At 35.6% G+C, this 19,586-nt stretch overlaps 1 protein-coding gene across 1 annotated transcript in view; it reads left to right on the forward strand.

Annotated features, from left to right (window-relative positions):
* The first annotated feature begins 982 nt into the window (after window positions 1–982).
* Window positions 983–19,586, forward strand: part of LOC101891215 (serine/threonine-protein kinase BRSK1) — a 67,254-nt gene continuing 48,650 nt past the window's right edge. The window contains exon 1 of the mRNA XM_059129302.1: window positions 983–2,088. The gene's annotated coding sequence lies outside the window, so the exon portion shown is untranslated. The remainder of the gene's footprint in view (window positions 2,089–19,586) is intronic.

Below are 19,586 nucleotides of genomic sequence, written 5' to 3' on the forward strand. Positions count from 1 at the left end.
TAACGGTACCTCCTGATATTCGGTATATTCATGATTTTAGCGACAGTTTTTACCGGAATTTCGTATTGGAAGATCCTAATGGGAACTACAACCTATGGAAAAAATTTTTGTATGCAGGTCCACGTTTTCGTATATCCCCCATATAACGGTACATCCCGATATTCGGAATTTTTATGATTTTAGCGACATTATTTGTCGGAATTGTTTAAAATTTGGTATTTGAAGTTCGTAATGGGTACTGCAGCCTATGACAAAAAATTTCGTAAGCAGGTCCACGTCTTCGTATAGTCTCCATATAACAGTCTTTTAAGTGGTAGTTTCCGGAAGTTTTTTGAAATTTTTCAAGTTCCTTCCAAATGCTGTTAGCTGCTTTTTTACTTGTTCTATACAAATTTGAATATAAAATTTTGAATGCATATAAAAGCGAACGCAATAGCGAAGCATGCCGGTTTCAGCTAGTATGATATACAATACGATTGTCACAAAATAACGTCTCTACTCATCCTAGAACGTCCCTCTTTAATTATATTTTAGCTATTATTTATCGAAAAATGATAATTACCTATATTCTACAATGCTCACCGATTTCGCCATTTATTATAGATTATAAAAATTAGGTATGGCAAATTAAAAAAAAAAGAAGTATTGTTTATTTTATCGCCTATCAGCAACTGTGTGTTCATTTTGAAAGAGTTTTTTTTTTAAACAAAACACACAAAGTTTTATTAGGAATATATCATGATTAATAAACGCAACCACTGTTCTATAATGAATAAACATTGCGATTTCTGTGCGAAAAACAAACTGTCATCGATTCGAATATTTTTAATTATTACTTCAGCGCCATCTGTATTTAATGCTAGACATCAAAAATGTTTATTTGCAAAATCCTTAGCATACCTTAAGGCATTTATGCAGAAAATTCACCACTCATTCTCACCACTAATCTTGGCGAATGAAGTAAAACAACCCTTATGTGACAGTTGGAATTTGTGTTTGATTGTGTTTCTTGTTGGGGGTTATGTTGGAATAACCGGAACATGACGTCACTGTTCACGTTGTCATTTCGCCTCGTCAGCACTAGCCCATCAGTGTGCTCTCAGGTACTATGCAACATTTTCTTGTCCACTGTTTCCGGGGGTTACAATGAAGGACAACCCCTCAAAAGGACATCCAATATTAATGTTGCTCTCCAAGATACTGTTGGTTGCCAATTGTTTATATTTTGAATTCATTCAAGTCCGTGTTGAATTTCCCGAAATTCGTGAGAGAACAGGGTGAACATGAAATATTTATTGGTCCAACATGGGCTAGGGCGCAAACTCAACCCAGCGGTAACGAAGTTTTGACGTAAAATCCTCTACATGCAGGAAGAGATAGAGAAAATGACAATTGCTGAGCTTTTAACTATGGGCGTTTGTCCGTACGTGTGTGCGCCTGTTTTACTCGCAGTTACCCTTATCCGTTGTACCAGCAAAATCAGTTTTAACTCATTTGTCTTACAAAACACTCGTCTCTCCTTAGTAACGAATACGTTTTAATTGCATTAAAGATTTCACAAAAAAGAATATATAGAAAAGTTAATAGAAAAAAAAGGATCTGAATTGTTAAAAAAAGGAAAATCGGGTTTGTCCCTTCGCACATTTCTATATGGACGTGTTTAGTGACCAAATTGAAAAAAGCAACGACAAAATTGTCCAGTGCAAAATTTTTCACTTTTCCATGGAAGAAGAATAATTACCAAATATGTCTGTGAAAAGGAAAAATGTGTGTGCATGTCTCTGTGTGTGTGTATTAAAGTGTAACCAAAAGTAAGTGTCTCTCATTCAGAAAAAAAGAAAATTCCATAGAATTTTCATAGCAGTGCCACTTTGGTGATGCAATATAAAAAATAAAAGAATAGAAAAAAAAAAACAAAGAAAAAGGATATAATGTTAATAGATATAAAACAAATTATTATAAAATGATTCTACAAAAATAAATAAATGTATATATTTATTTTCTGATTGGATACCATAAGTGCTATATATTACCACTGACATCGAATTGTTGTAGCTGCGGTCGCTGCTTCTGGTTTCTCTACTGCTGGTACATACCTTCATACTTACAGATATAATTCTCAGCGTATCGATTTTCAGAGGCAACCAAACGAACGACATCAGAGCCAAAAGGAAAACTCATCACGGACAACAGCTGAATAAAATTCAACACTAGAACAAGCGCCGCCATAGAAAACAGAAAAAGAAAAAAAAAACAGAAAACACACAGACCCAACATTGAAGACGAGCTAAATGATGGGGTTGTCAGTATGGCGATTTTCTCAAATCAAATTAAGTACTTTTTTCTTTCCCCACTGGTTACGAAAACAATAATGGGGAAACAATTAAAACTTTATGAAAAAGAAAGGATTCGGAATAACATACAACATATTGCAATACATTCAAAGTGAAGAAGATAAATAGAAAATAAAAAGTACTCGTATATATTTTCCGATTACATAGACTGATTTACTGTTATATACATATATGGGAATAGATTCTCTCCATAATAGCCTCCCATTCCATTGGTAATGAATTGAAGAGCGTACAAATTAAGTTTATGCATTTTTGTATTGCATGCTTCACGTTCGACAATCTGGCTCTATGCTTATTTGTAAACTAATGCTTTCGATTTCTTAACTATAACCAACGAAGAAACATCTGAAAAAAATTGATGCTTTACGAAAATTTCTCATAAAGATTGTAAAAACCTTTTGTACTAAAATGATTCTTAAAACCCTGCTAATGAAGTACTTCATTTCGCAATTACACTCCATAATACTAGCATGTAAGAGACTGCAGTATAATGTGTACAAGATGCGAAGAAGATGTACATTTTCTTGTTTTGCAAATGATTAAGGTATAGCTGTCTCTGCGTCTTCAATCTACGAAAGAAGGGAAATGCCACAAGCCAGGATAACAAACTATTGGCAATAAGGACAGAAGAGATTGGTTTAGGATGAAAACAGAAACATATGGTTCACTAGAAAAATTGCCATTATATGTCATTCACAATCTGCAGCTAGTTTGTGTAGACCACCACCGTTATATGGGAGCTATACCAATTAGTAGAGCTGTAGAGATTTTTTGTTTTGCACAGAGAGAACGGACGTACCGAGAATCCCAAATGTAAAGTTTAAGCTGATTTAGTTGGAAATTGTGGCAGGAACGTTCTAAATACCTCAAATCTGACAGTACCGTTACATGGGCCTTACCTAAGCGTGGAGCAAAATAGCCCTTTTTCAATACCTATCAGCCTACACATAATATAAACATTTGTGTCAAATTTCAAAGCTCTAGATTAAATAATGTGGACTCTACCGTGATTTCAAGTGACAAGCAGATGTACGGATAGGCAGACAAACGACTTTATAATTTAATTCTGAACTGAAATAATTATATTCTTTTTGGGGTCCCCGATTGACAAATTTAATATACAATGAAGAGTATGGTGGAGGGTATAAAATCATTGGTTTCATATACACTCATTAGGAATAGATCAAACGACCATGATACCCTACAACACTACATTTTCTATATTGGAAAGACCCTTAAGTACAAATATATTTTGGTCCGCAAATACCTTTGGTTTTTGACCGGAGACCCTCTGTCGTAGTGATAGGTATTCAAAAATTTCCACACAAAAGTTGTGGTCTACTTTACCTGCTTAATATTAACAGATGACCATTCAAAACGCTTGGATTCTGCCTTGTCCTAAATACTAATCTCATGCGAAATAACACGTCGATTGATCCTTAATTGTGACCTGTAATATGGCAATCAAAATCAGGATTTTTTTTGGTCCATTTCAACCTCTAAATATTTTTCCAACATCTTCAAAAACAATAGGCTTCTGTTCGGGCCCTAGCCCAATCCCCATGAAAACTGCCGTGAGGATCGTACGATAATGGCGACTCAAGTGTTGTGTGGTGTAAAAATATTACGAAAATGTAAACATTTTTGAGCCAATATTGTAGGGTATAATAATATAATAATTATAATTTCGAACAATTCAAGGCTAAATTTGGAAATTCATTATATTGGAAAAAACGGAGGGAGTTTGAATTCTGCAATTTGATAAGAGGTTCGCTAGATGCAACAAAGGGGAATTGTTAATAATTGATAATGATAATTACTTAATGTTACTAAATTTGGTATACAGTGTAGGAAAAGAGCGGATACTGTGCACTTTGGCGTTGAGTTTTTGCATTAGAATTATATTATTTCGCTAACACGGTAGCTACTACATTTGCTACTGCATTTCATATTAGAGAAGGTACTTTGATCACATGGCCGGTTCAACTTGTTAATAGTTTTTGCTTACTAGTGCAATATCGGCTAGTACTACAAAAGTCATAAACACACTTCAATTCTCATAGTATTTTGAATTATTCGAGTGGAGATTCAAAATTCATACATTCATTATTGCGCCTAACAATCGAACGAATCTTGATATTTAAAATGATTTTTAAAAATCCAATTATGTACAGGATGAGATAAAAACAAACTGCAACAAAGTCAACCGCCATAATTTTTACATATTTTTTAAATTTTATTGAATAAAAAAAATGTTGGAAATAGCATCAAATTTTAGAATAATTTTAGATTTGTTCGAATTGGTCAGCTTTGGCACGAACGGAAAATGAAACCGTCACACGCTGCTCTGCGATATTATGGCCCATTCCCGGTGAAACTTGCTTGCTTGAGGTGATCGACACTTTGGTAATTTTAGTGCCAACCTTGCTTTCCAAAATACTCCAGACACAATAGTCCAACGGATTGGTATCAGGAGATTTTGTTGGCCATTGTGCGTAGAAACCTCATCTTGTAACAATTCTTGGGTGGCGCGTGCTGAGTCCTGGTCTGCGGATAAAATGTTTGCGTGCCCGAGGCTTTAATGTACCCTCCAGAATATTTTCGCGATAATATTCGCCATTTATTCTGATGCCACGGTCGATTAATACGAGCGGAGAGCGACCATCGGCTGTTATGATGGCCCACACCATCATCATGGCCGGCGATTGAGTTCTGGTGGTCAACCTGAGGTGCACATTTTTAGCTGACCTCATTGGCAATTAAACACGATCATTTTGTATGTTTACAAACTGCTGGACAACGAATGTTTTCTCATCGCAGAACACCAAATTCTGCAGTTCACCATTTTCGGTAAAGCGAAGCAACTCTTTAGCTCTTTTGAGTCTGTTTTTTCTGTTGCTGTGTAATTTCTGGCACTTTTTGGAATTTCAATTGTTTTACCCCGAGCTAGTTATTCAATATTTGTCGAATGGAATATTGCGATATGTTCAGCTCACGAGCCATTTTTCGGCCACTACTACGCGGGTTTTGATCAAATCGCTTCTTTACTTTTCGAACCATTTCTGCTGATGTTGCCGTTTTCTTCCGTCGGGCTACGCTACCAGCATCACGGTAACGAGCGATGGTACGAGACATAAAAGCTGTATTCACATTTAAATGCTGAAGTGCTCTAAAGATAGCCACTTGTTGCTTTCCAGCCAAATATAAAGAAATCGCACTATCACGCTTGAATTCCATTACGAATAACTTTTTTCTGGAAAACTCTCACCAAAATGCTTTTGTACGCTTGTAAACAGTATAATGAGCTGTCACTAATAGCTGTCGGACCAGTGGCTTAGAAATGACAGCAGTCTGAAGTTTGTTGAAGTTTTTTCATCTCACCCTGTATGTCAAAGCTACGAATTTCCAAAGCCCCATCCTTACCACACGCCTGTGCACCAAGACCCACCTTCGAGCGAAATTTCAAGATTCTTAACCAGTCAGTTATTTCACTACTCTTTTATATATATACTAGCTGAACCCGTCGCGCTTCGCTACTCCTTTCGCTTTCATATGCATTCTAAATTTTATGTATGAATATTTGTTGGTTAAAAAATATAAATAAAACAAATTAAAAAATTCTAAAAACATTATTATTGTAATACTTTAATGCGTAAACAAACAAATAGCTCGGTCTTACAACGCGTGAACATGCCAGGAACAGCTGACCATGAGAAAGCAGGAACATGCTAAATTAAGTCCGCATACACGAAGGGATTGTCCTTCGGATTTATTAATTTCATAGCAAATGCCAAGCGTGCCGAAAACTGCAATCTTTTGAAGTTGAAAGGCATTTCTGTTGCAATTAGAGAGTTCGAGGTAGCAACATACTTTCCAGTAATAACCCTTGTGTAGTTTTTATACTCTCCACCATAGTATGGAGGGTATATTAAGTTTGTCATTCCGTTTGTAACACCTCGAAATGTACATTTTAGACCCCACAAAGTATATGTATTCTTGATCAGCATAAAATTATATGTCGATTTAGCTATGTCCGTCCGTCTGTGGAAATCACTCTAGCTTCCGAACGAAATAAAGTAGGTTGATAAAATTTTACTCAGATGTATATTATGTCTGCAAGACATCGGTACCTCCCGATATTCGGTACTTTAATAATTTTAGAGACATTATCCGCTAGAATTGGTTCAAATTTGGTATTTGAAGTTCGTAATGCATACTACAGCCTATGACAGAAGATTGTCTGTGCAGGTCCGGCTTAACTTACAGCTTTCTTTACTTGTTTACTGCGTTGTGGGTCAATACTTCTTAATAAAATCATATCCCAATCTGAAACGATTTCAATATAATTTGACAAAATTTACATTTAAACCAAATTCCGTCACACCTTCCATATTTCATTGCAATTGGAGGTACATACCGTGTTTGGTACATCAAATATGTGAAATCGGACAAGAATATATATGGGAGCTATATCCAAATTTTACCCGATTTCTAATTAATTTGTCAAATTTATTATTGTATCCAAATTCCGCCACACATTCAGAATTTCATTGGAATAGGACATACATATGGTGTTTGGTACATAACAATCATGAGATCGGCCGAAAAATATATATGGGAGATGTACCCAAACCTCAACCGATTTCAATATAATTGGGCAAATTTATTTTCTGATCAAATCCCGTCACACATTTCAAATTTCATTGAAGCAAATACATGAAATCGGGCGAAAATATATATGAGAACTATATCCAAATCTGAACCGATTTCCATATAATTTAGCAAATATATTTTCTAATCAAATCCCATCACCTATGCCAAATTTAGAGACTGTATCTGTAATCGATCAATAGATATGTGCATATAAAGTCCAAATTTTTGGGAGGTACCTCCGATTCTGATGCTATATCTCCAGTTCCGAGTGGAATTTCAAAAAATATATAGCCTATGTTACTTTCAGGCGATGTTTTAGTGTACTTGGAAATTTGCAGGAAAATCTGTTCAGCGGTTTTCGAGTCCATAAATTACAAACAAACAAACGTACAAACATTTTCCTCTTTTATAGATATAGAAGATACTAGCTGAACCCGGTGAGCTTCGCCACTCCTTTTGCCTAGGAGGATTCAAGATTGCAATTTATATGGACCTACATTCTTCCCCGTAATAATCGTATCGTCAATTTAATTGCTGTGTAGTTTTTTAATATTTGCCTTGTACAATATCCGAATTTCATTGATATTTAACATACAGATTTTCTTTGATGCATCAAATATATGAAATCGGCCGAAAATGTATATGGCAGCTATATCCAAATATGAATATATTTGTTTCAAATTCCATTACACATTCCAAGTCTCATTGAAATTGGAAATACATAGCGTGTTTGAACATCAAGTATATGAAACCGGTCGAGAATATATATTGGGAGCTATATCCAAATCTGAGCCGATTTCAATATAATTTGGCAAATTTATTTTTCTTTCGGATTCCGTTGCACATTCCAATTTTCATTGAAATTGGAAATACATAGCGCGTTTGATGCATGATTTCTATATAACTTAGCAAAATTATTTTTTTTATAGAAGATATAGATTTAGACGTATATAATGCATTTGGTGCACAAGAAACGCGAAGTCGCTCTATCTAAATCTGATTCATCCACATCATTCCAATCCAGGTATTACTATGGTAAAAAAGTACAGTGTTCAGATGTATGATATCCGTTGAGCTGGAGGGAAAATTACGGGTTGCCAAGTAACGTAATATATCAGACAGATGGCACTTGGGTGATACTCTTTACTTATTCATGTGGGTCATTATAATTTACTGTTCGAAATCTGGGGCAATCAATCTACTGATCTCCTTTGGTAATTTCAATAACGGAGTGCGACAAACCGTGTTAGTACCAGCCGGTCAGTATTATTTCAACGCAAGGAAAATTGTGGCAAAAAGTTCAGTTTACAGCTATTAGCTGGTGGTGGTAGATTAAGCAGGATAGGTGTTGAAATATTGAATATAATTTTGGGAGATTGAATATAAAGCCCAAACTTTAGAGTTATTTTTGATGATCCTGATAAGAACACACTCTATGACGGTCCGTGTGTCTAATATACAAATTTATGTGTTGCGGAAACCTGTGCAAAATATGCAAAATGATGTAGTGTATAATATAACTAGTCCCGACGGCTTTTATTACCGAATATACAAATATTTCTATATCCAGGTTGATGTAATCTAAATAAAATTAATTGCATATATTATTTAAAACATTTTTTATGCGCTGCAAGTTATGTCTGTATGAACAGGGTGAGATGCCAAAACTGCTACCAACTTCAGACTGCTGTCAATAATATAAACCACTCGTCACACAGCTGTTAAAATTATTCCAGTGACAGCTCATTATATTTTTTACAAGCGTGCAAATGTATTTTGGTGAGAATTTTCCCGATAAAAAGCTATTTGTGATGGAACTCAAGAGTGATAGTGTGATTTCTTTATATTAGGCTAGAAAGCCACAAGTGGCAATTTTTAGAGCACTCCAGCATTTAAATGTGATTAAATCTTATGTGTATCGTACCATCGCTCTTTACCGTGATACTGGTAGCGTAGCCCGATGTCAAGGAAGTGAACGGAAGAAAACAGCAATGGTTCGAAAAGAAAAGAAGCGACTTGATCGAAACCCGCGTCACAGTGGCCGAAAAATGGTTCGTGAGCTGAACATATCGAAATATTCCATCCGGCAAATATTGAAAATGAGCTCGGGGTAAAGCCATTGAAATTCCAAAAATTGCAAGAACTCAAAAGAGTTGCTTCGCTTGGCCGAAAGTGGTGAACTGCCGAATTTGGTTGATGAGAAAACGTTCGTTGATGAGAAAACATTCGTTGTCCAGCAGTTTATAAAAACACAATATGATCGTGATTACTTGCCAAGAGGTCAGCTGAAAAAAAAAACATTTAAAAAATGTAAAAATTATGGCGTTTGACTTCGTTGCAGTTTTTTATCTCACCCTGTATACCCTCTCTAGCTATATGGCTAAGAGTAAAATTGCTATATATCGTCTGATGGTGCAGGGTGAATACAACATTATCTGACCCAATGTCGAATATCTCCCAACCATGTCTATCCAAAACTGTCTGCAAACCGTTAAAATGTATATTTTCGCCCTTTATTACAGTATCCCTTTTATACTCCATCACTGGCCAGCTAATTTTCTCTATCTTTTTTCTTGTTTTCCTTGCATTACGTTTCAATTTGAACATTGTCTAATAAATGTTCTAAAATGAGCACAGAATTGGGTGGTTTCAAGCTGACGAAAGCCTAAAGCGATACAAATAAAATGAATTGCATATGGCGGATGTTGATGCCATTCGACATCACGAAGAGCACGAGACCGGTCTTTATGGCACAGTGTTGCATTTAATTCAATAATTAATTAAGCTCATAAAACAGCAACAACAGTTAACTGCAAGAGGGAGGATATGGATTGTGTCTAGGTACTTAACAGGGGGGGGGGGGGGGTGGGTGTCGAAGAGCAGGGCTACAAATAGCTAATTTCCTGGATGAAAGACCAGTGCACACATTTGCAAATGTTGCCGAACTTGATTAATTGTGTAGATATTTATTTTTTTTTTTTTTTGGATTAGCTGGATAATTAACACTGGTGTATAGAAATCCATAAATAAAGGGCAACTACAGCCGATAACAGATTACCACAAAAAATCTGCCCCTCCGACCCTTTGAATTTGCTGTTAGCAGCTGTGTTTTAAAGTTTTCAACGTTGTCACTGGCAGTGTCTCTGCCACGGTTGATACCAATGCTGTTGTCGCTGCCATTGCGGTTGTTGCTGTTGGGGTTCAGGGTGGTTTTAAACAAACAAATGTCAAAATCAACCCCCCCATGTGATTGTCAATGTTGTTGCCTCTGCTGTCGTACCACTCATCTTGCTGCTGTTGTTGTTGTTTTTTCACTTGTTTCTTTTTGTTTCATTTCATTTAGCCCTCTGGGTGTGTTTGGTCTCCTCTCGGTCGTGAGTGTTCAATGTGTACACGTAGTAGCGGGTACATGTGCTTGTGGGCTGTGGTGAGTGGTGCGTGGGTGGTGTACGGGCAACGGGGCAAAGGTGGATAGCGGCATTTGGTGCTTTTAAATTTGTTGTTCTCTCGGTAACTATAATTTCGTTCAACATTGTTCTCGTTGTTGCTTCTCCGTTGTTTTCCAACGATGTCTTTCTCTCACTGTGGTGAATTTTAAATAACATTACGTTGCTCAGGAAAAAATCACTTAAATTACTCCGACCTTAGGTATCAAACGAAATAAGAATATGAGGAATAAGGAAACAGAGGCAAAATAATTCAAAAGCAACTGAGCATTCCAATGCGTTGCTGCTGTTTGTAATTTTCGAAATCCCATTCATTTTCCGGTTTTCTTTCAAATGTGTGTGGGAGTTGGGCGCCCGCGCACACACACACACACATCAATGCATATTGGAGAACAAATGGTTGTCCTTGTTACCTTACTCTTTGGACCGTGAGGGCGAAGGAAGCAAAATATGATTTGATTACATCCGAACTGTTTTGTATTTGTTCGCCTTTTTTCGCCTTCCGCCTAAGTTATTTTTAATTACACTGTTCCGCAGATATAGTTCAGTGTTTAGCATTCTAGGTTGAGTGTATATCAAGAGTTTGAATACGATAAGAACCGTTGTAATCGAATATTGTGGCTCTTTTACGACATTCTTTATGGGTACCCGCAAGATTCCAGACGATTTTTTTACGGAAATACATTGAAACTTAAACACACGCACACATAAAGCGTCCATTTAGAAGATGGTAGGTTGGTAGGCTCTTGCAATTTATACTGAGTGGTATGGCAATATAAGAATGAGTCTATCCAAGGAAAATTTCATCTGAAAGTATATTTTTAACTAGAAGTGTCAGCAAGCGAATTGTGGACGTTACAGTACATAGAATATCGATGTACGTGTGTATATGGGGATATGTGGCAAGTAATTTAGTCTTCGTCAAACTGTGAGATAAAAATAACAGTTTATTTATATCTTTTTATTCAAATTGTTCATGCTTTATATGTAAGACATTATGTTTTTACCCGCAAACCGCCAACTTACCCGAATATTTGGAGTAGAGTATTCCTTTGTTTCGTACTAATTTCCAGAAAATATTAGACCCGAAAAAGTGATTTGAATGACCTAATGTGTTCAGCAACATGGATAAAAAAAGTATGAAAAAGGTTAAAAGGGTATCACATAGATCTTTGAAAGCAGCACAGGCGTATACATAATTCCCACACCCGTTTAGTTATAGACCTCATAATACCACCACCTGGTAATCGTCATTTTGCATGTCTCTGCCATAATTTCCGACTAATTTCGCTAATTGCAAAATATTGTCCATATATGACATTATAGAAAAAATAATTAATAATAATTAAATAAATAAGAGAACAATTAGAAGGGTCTAACAGCAAAAGATTTTTCAAGAAAAATACCTGCCAATTTTAAGCATTTTAATAACATGGAGAAGGAAGCGGTATAGACCAGAGGGCTGCAATGAGTATGATTGAGTAGGCTTGCTCACACACAGTGGAAATACAATCAAACTCAATCAGTCGGTCAGATGCAACATGTTCATTCGAGTTACTCAAGCCAAACGAAAAAATTGTGATCAAACATGTATTGATCGAAGTTTTGTGATCGCAATCAAACAGCTCACATGAGTTATTTGTTTACGAACTTATGTTGAATTGTTCATAACGGGTCGATCATCTATGATGAGTCTGATCGGTTTTATTTATCCTAGTTAAGTGAGTGATTTGATTTGATTAAAACACAAATGTTGGAATTTGAGCGAAATCATGATTGCAATTTTACTAAGGATTTCATAACTAAAAGATGTCCCCATTAAAGAAATTGGTACAAATTATATTTAATAAGCATACAATTTTTCATTTTATTTGGGTTTTTGGGTATGCTAGACTTCAGTAACTTATTTGAAAAAAAAAACAAAATTATTTTTTTTTAATAAAGAAACACATCATTGGTATTTAGAAAACTAAAAATGTTTAAATATTTTTTTCTATTTTACAATATTGGTCAAGATTTTTCACAAACTTCGACCTTTTCGTTTACCTACACCTGTGTAGTTTCTACTTGCAACAATTTCGGTCGCACTATGACAATATTCTTCTATTTCAAATATTCGTTCGATTCGATCCGAAGCGAAAACGGTCATTTCATTCAGATCAAACTAAACGACTGCATCAACAAAAATCATGTAAGAAACCGAGTATGCTTGAATTTTTGCATACTCGTTGCAGCCCTCTGGTATAGACCCATAGTTACATTTGAGGATATTCATCACTTTGGAGTCGATTTATGCATGTCAGTCCGTCCGTCTGTCCATGTATTTTTGTGAACAAAATGCAGGTCGCATTTATTATCCGATTGGTGAGAATCGGTTCAAATTTAGATATAGCTCCCATATATATCTTCTACCGATTTCATGTTTATTGTGCAGCAGATGGTAAATATCAGTCTAAATGAATTATGGCATTTCCGACCGATTTCAGTGTAGAAGCCAGTACTTTCCGATGTGGTGTTTAAGTCCCTCACATTCGTAATATGCAATCTACAACTATGATATTTGGTACAAGATATGCTATATGCTTCATCCGATTTGGCGCTAAAGTCCCTCACATGCGTAATATGCACTCCACAACAATGATATTTGATACCGGACATCATATACAGCACGAGAATACCTTTGCCAAGTTTAATTGGGATCGGTTCAGGTTTTCAAAGCTTCGATATACATCTTCATCTGATTTGACGACTACTGTTCACCATATATTTAATATCAGTCAAAATTGGGTAGATTTTTTGATAATTAATCGATTCTTATCTATTTGGTGAAACTCAGATCGGTTTTAATATAATCACAAACTGTGACTTCTGTAAAACCATGACACATATTCAAATAAGGTTGCCCATATTCGACGGACCTTTGGGCCCTTTGGGCCCATTCCAATCGACGAGGCTTGTCGGGTCCGCCCGACTATTAACCTTCCTTGTAATTTTTATCATATCTTTTTTCCTCAATGTAGCTATACTTGATTTATTTTAACAAAACAGATTTCATGAGTAGCATGGAATACAATTTATCATATGGCGAGTGTTCCGAAAGAGTTTAAAAATCCATCTGTTTTGAACTGTGACACTCTTTGACTTATTGAAGAATACATTTTTTAAGTGAAGGAAATCCATTGCATTACTTTAAAAATCTAAAGATCATAAATTAGATGAAACGAATCGGGCCCACGACGCAATCCATACTTTGCATATAATATTTGTATCAATATTAGGTTAGGTGCGAAAACTTGAAGTTATCGGTCCACTCCCCCAATACATAAAAATATATACAATAAATTTTCGAGTGTTTCTGTTTCTACTCAATGTGATTATAAACCATAAATTATATTCTAAGGTGAACTATATATACTACTCATACTGATAGCTCCTAAAATTCGATGTACTCGGTAGGCGTTTTGCACAACACAAGTTTAACACTTGTATTTCTATATCAAAGTTAAAGAATTTTATACGTCAAGAATTGTCATCTACCAAATCTTCTTATAAACCTGGCTATAGGAAAACGTGGACGTAAACAATCAATGTTCAGCCACCGGAGCTAGAATCCAATACGAACTACCAATACAAATTTTTGGACATATACGTGGAGAAATGTAGCAAAAATTATCAAAATACGGATATTCCGAAAGGTATACTCATAAATACTATGTTCCGCCACCGGAGATATAACCCATTGCGAACTAAAAAGCAATCCCGTGGAAAATGTGACAAAAATCATCAAAATACCGAGTATTGAGAGGTATTGTTATATGGGGGCTATACAAAACCGTGGACCTATACATACAATGTTTCGCCACTAAAACTAGAACCCATTATGTGTGCGAAAATCAACAAAATACCTTTTTAATAGGGAATTTCATACAAATTACTGTGGTATTAATTTTAAAGAAATCTATACCTCTTTTTATTTGCCATTTTTATACCCTCCACCATACTATGGAGGGCATATTAATTTTGTCATTCCGTTTGTAACTCCTCGAAATACTCATGTCAGACCCAACAAAGTTTATATATTCTTGATCAGCGTAAAATTCTAAGACGATTTAGCCATGTCCGTCTGTATGTCTGTGTGTCTGTCCGTCTGTCTGTCTGTTGTAATCACGCTATCTTTCGAACAAATTGACATAGAATTTTGCACACATATATATTTTGCCAGTAGGTAGGTTAAGTTCGTAAATGGGACATGTAGGTTCAAGTTATCATATAGCCCCCATATAACGGTACCTCCCGATATTCGGTATTTTGATGATTTTAGCGACATTATTCACCGGAATTGTTTCAAATTTGGTATTTGAAGTTCGTAATGGATACTACATCCTAAGTCAAAAAATGAGCCATGTAGGTCCACGTCTTCATATAGCCCCCCATATAACGGTACCTCCCGATATTCGGTATTTTGATGATTTTAGCGACATTATTCACCGGAATTGTTTCAAATTTGGCATTTGAAGTTCGTAATGGATACTACAGTCTAAGACAGAAAATAATCTGTGTAGGTCCACGTCTTCGTATAGTCCCTATATAACGGTACCCCCTGATATTCGGTATTTTGATGATTTTAGCCACATTATTTAACGGAATCGTTCCAAATTTGGTATTTGAAGTTCGCTATAGATACTGCAGCATAAAACAGAAAATGGGCCATGTAGGTCCCCGTCTTCGTATAGCCCACATATACCATAACCCCCGATATTCGGTATTTTGATGATTTTAGCGACATTATTTACCGGGATTGTTTCAAATTTCGCATGTGAAGTTCGTAATGGATATTTCAGCCCATGCCAGAAAATTGTCTGTGCAGGTCCACGTCTTCGTATAGCCCCCATATAACGATACCCCCTATATTCGGTGTTTTGACGATTTTAGCTACATTATAAGCAGATTTTTCTTCAAGTTTCGCATTTAAATATTGTAATAACTTATGACAAAATTTGCCTATGCAGGTCCACGTCGTCGTATAGGCATTCGGTATTTTTAAGATTTTAATAGAATTTTTAACGGATTTTATTTTATTTTATTTTTTTGGAAATTGTCAAATTTGTACCAAATGGCCCGGCCGAACTTACAGCTTTTTTACTTGTTTTTAAATACCCTTTTGTATAGTTTGATAGACAGGACTCTGATAGACAGGCTCATGGTATGAAATTCGATTTGTCTAAATATAAACAAATTAATGTAAACATAATATGAATTGGTTAGGTTCAAAATGTTTGATATAAATTACATCTACATTACCCGGGCTTCGGGATTACTATCAGCTTGAATACTAAAGACCCGCTGTTTAAAGCCTCGTTTTATAGTCCATATTATGAACTCTTCCTTTTTCTCAGTGTTGTTGTAAATATTCATAATTTCAAAGATGAGATTTGTCTGAGAATTTTTGATATTTTAACAAAGTCACCTTGACCTTCAAATGAGCAATATAAAGCATTTATTGGACATTATCGGCTTTTAAACTTGTCGCTACTAAAAATAAATAAAACATATTACACAGTGAAACATCTACGTAAAGCTCATTATTAATTGAATATTAAATGTCATCGCAGCTTAATTAAAATCATTACATTGTCTTTATGAGCAACACAATACTCCCTCAGTTTCTTCTGTTTATTATTTTCAACGCCATTCACTTGTCTGAGGATGGTAGGCGGTTTTGTTTGTTTGGCTTGTGCCATTTATTGACATTTATATCACAAAAAATATGCAATTATGTAATGATTATGCCATTGACCAGATTGACAACTTCTGAATGGAGGCATTACTCCTTCGAGTGAAATAATTGAGTGTTATTGTTATTGTAATCCGAATTAAATAAATTTTTATGAAGGATTTCCGTCTCCGCTTCAAATTTGTTTTAACCATTTATTGTTTTTGTTTCTGAGTTGTTATTTATGGACGACAACGAAGACGAACAACAACGACAACATCAAGTATACGCAGCACTGCACGAGTTTGTTTGTGTGTGTGCGTACACGTTAAGTATCATTAAGAAAAGTACGAACGAGCATTTCTCGTCTTTCTTTCCATTCGTCATGTTTTCAATATTTAAATTGAGGTTAAGGAGGGCAACAAACGTTTTATACTTACCGTCGTTTATTGCATTGCGAGTGAGTGAGAGAGTGAGCAAGGCTTGGCTTGGCTTTCAACTTTAGGATGAATGAGGAAAACAAAAACATGTTGTCAATTTGTGTAGTGGTTTCTTGAATTTGGTTATGTAGTGGTAAATTGTGGGCCGTTAATTAACAATTTGGTTTTATTATTATTACTCAAGTATTTTCCAAGTGGATTTTCTTAAAGAGCAACATTGAGGTTTACTAAAATGAAATGTTGCAGGGTTGTAGTTGCTTTTTTATACCCTCCAACTTGGAAAGGAGATCATATTAACTTTGTCATTCCGTTTGTAACATCCATAAATATTCGCCGTAAACCCCATAAAGTATATATATTCATAATCAGCATAAAATTCATAGTCAATTTAATGATGTCCGTCTGTCTGTCTCTTGAAATCATAATACAACCCACATTATTTGACGTAGAGCATCAAAATTGAGCAGAACAAATTGTATTGTGTCTAGGATGGTTGGTATTGAAAATGGTCCACGTTTTGGTATAGTCCCAATATAACGATACTACAAAATATTCGGTATTTTGATAGTTTTAGCCACATATTTCCACCCATCTGCCGAAAAACTAGTATTTGTATGTCATAATGGGTTCTACCTCGTGTGGCGAAATATTGTATGTATAGGTCACCGTTTTGGTATGGCCCCATATAACGGTACCTCCCGATATTCGGTATTTTGATGATTTTTGCCACATTTTCACCGAATTTTTCTAAAAATTCTAATGTTTCCATTACTCTAAGTCGGAGGATATTAACAGTTCGGCCCGGTGAACTTAATATTTTTTACTTGTTTATATTGGAAAGATCACTTGACAGAAATTGTATAATTGTAGAATAAACATTTTGAAAATGCCAAAGTAAAGAGAATGTATGCCGTTTTCTATCTACTGGCTATATGCCATTAAAATAACTGTTGTAGGAATATCGAAATCAGAAAAAATCAGTCTATTGTTACGATCCATCTAATCGCTGTTTCCACCGATTAACTCATTCTGTTTCGTTATTAACGAATTTTTGAGATTTTAATACATAAAATTTTGTATATATGTTTTATGGGGTCTCTAACAAACATTTTGAGGTATTACAAACTGAATGGCAAAGTAAGTTTGAGGTAGAAAAAAGTTTGGATACACTGATACAGTGTCCGCTATATAATATTTTCTTTTTAAACCAGTGCTTATTTGGTGAATGGTAACACTTAGCTTATGTCTGATTTGAGGTTATAATATTTGCATCCTTGCGCTGAATTAATATTATTGTGTATACGCTTGGTCAACGCTGGGAAATATTGCGATATCCGGGCTATTTTGAACGATTTTTTTTTTGTTCGAAAAAATTGAAGAGTAGGATATTGGTAGCCTTTGGTTTCAACAGGACAGCGCTACGTGCCATTCAGCCAAAGCTATACTATATGATGTGAGTCCTGTTTTTGAAGATCGAATTATCAGCCGCAGAGCTGATATCGGTTATTTGTGGGGTGCCGTCAAAGATAAGTGCTACGCCGACAAGCCAGAGATAATTGACACCTCAAAGGACAATATTCGTGAAACCATTGGTGAAATAAAGCTACACACAATCGATAAAATTCATAAAAATGTAGCGTGGTCAGCCGAGGCAACTATTTGAAGGATTTTGCTTTCAAATGTGGGATTTTTCAAAATTGTAGTTGTTTGTTATGGAGGTACCTAATGAAGCAAGCCTATGTAGCACATAATCTAACTTAATTTAAATTGGGTATAAATATTGGGATATGCGACGTTAAGTAAACATCGGGGAGTAGTTTAATAACAAACTTTTTCTCTTCATTAATTATATACTACTGGAATGGTGAGATAAAACAAAAACTGCAACAAAGCCAAACGCCTTAATTTTGACATTTTTTAAATTTTATTGAATGAAAGCAAAAAATGTTGGAAATAGCATCAAAATTTAGAATAAGTATTGTTCGAATTGGTTACCTTTGGCACGAATTATGGCGTTCAAACGGCCAATGAAACCGTCACACGTATTTTCGGCATTTTTTTGTGCCACGGTCGATTAATTGGAGCGGAGAGCGACCATCGGCTGTTATGGTGGCCCACACCATCACCATGGTGCACCGAAGGTGCACATTTAAGCTGACCTCTTTGGCAAGTAAACACGATCATTTTGTTTGTTTACAAACTGCTGGACAACGAATGTTTTCTCATCGAAGAAAACCAAATTCGGCAGTTCAGCACTTTCTACAAAGCGAAGCAACTCTTTAGCTCTTTTGAGTGAATTTTTTTCTGTTGCGGTATAAGTTCTTGTACTTTTTGGAATTTCAATGCCACATTTTCAATATTTGCCTAATGGATTTTTGCGATATGTTCAACTCGCGAGCCATTTTTCGGCCACTGCGACGCGGGTTTCGATCAAGTTGCTTCTTAACTTTTCGAACCATTTCTGCTGATGTTGCTGTTTTCTTCCGTTCACTTCCTTGACGCCGGGCTATGCTACCAGTTTCACGGTAACGAGTGATATTACGAAACACAAAAGATTTATTCACATTTAAAAGCTGGAGTGTTTTGACGATAGCCACTTGTGGTTTTCCAGCCAAATATAAAGAAATCAGATTATCACGCTAGAATTCCATCTTGAAAAACTTTTTTTTTTTTGAAAAATTCTCACCAAATATAAACAATATAATGAGGTGTCACTGGAATACTTTTTAAAAGCTGTCGGACGAGTGGCTTGGAAGTGACAGCAGTCTGAAGTTGGTTGCAGTTTTTTCATCTCACCCTGCATATGTGATTCAAATTTCTTCTCGTTACACGTTTTTTCATTTTCACATCTTGCCAGTAGTTGATGCAAAAATTACGACACGTAATGTTCAGAATTAGTAGGGGACTCTATTCGCTCCATATTAAATTGGATTTAATTTGTGAAGTTTTTTGGGTTTTAAGTGGACCGACAAGGCCATCT

The sequence above is a fragment of the Musca domestica genome, unplaced genomic scaffold (assembly GCF_030504385.1).
Source record: "Musca domestica strain aabys unplaced genomic scaffold, Musca_domestica.polishedcontigs.V.1.1 6, whole genome shotgun sequence".
Lineage (NCBI taxonomy): Eukaryota > Metazoa > Arthropoda > Insecta > Diptera > Muscidae > Musca > Musca domestica.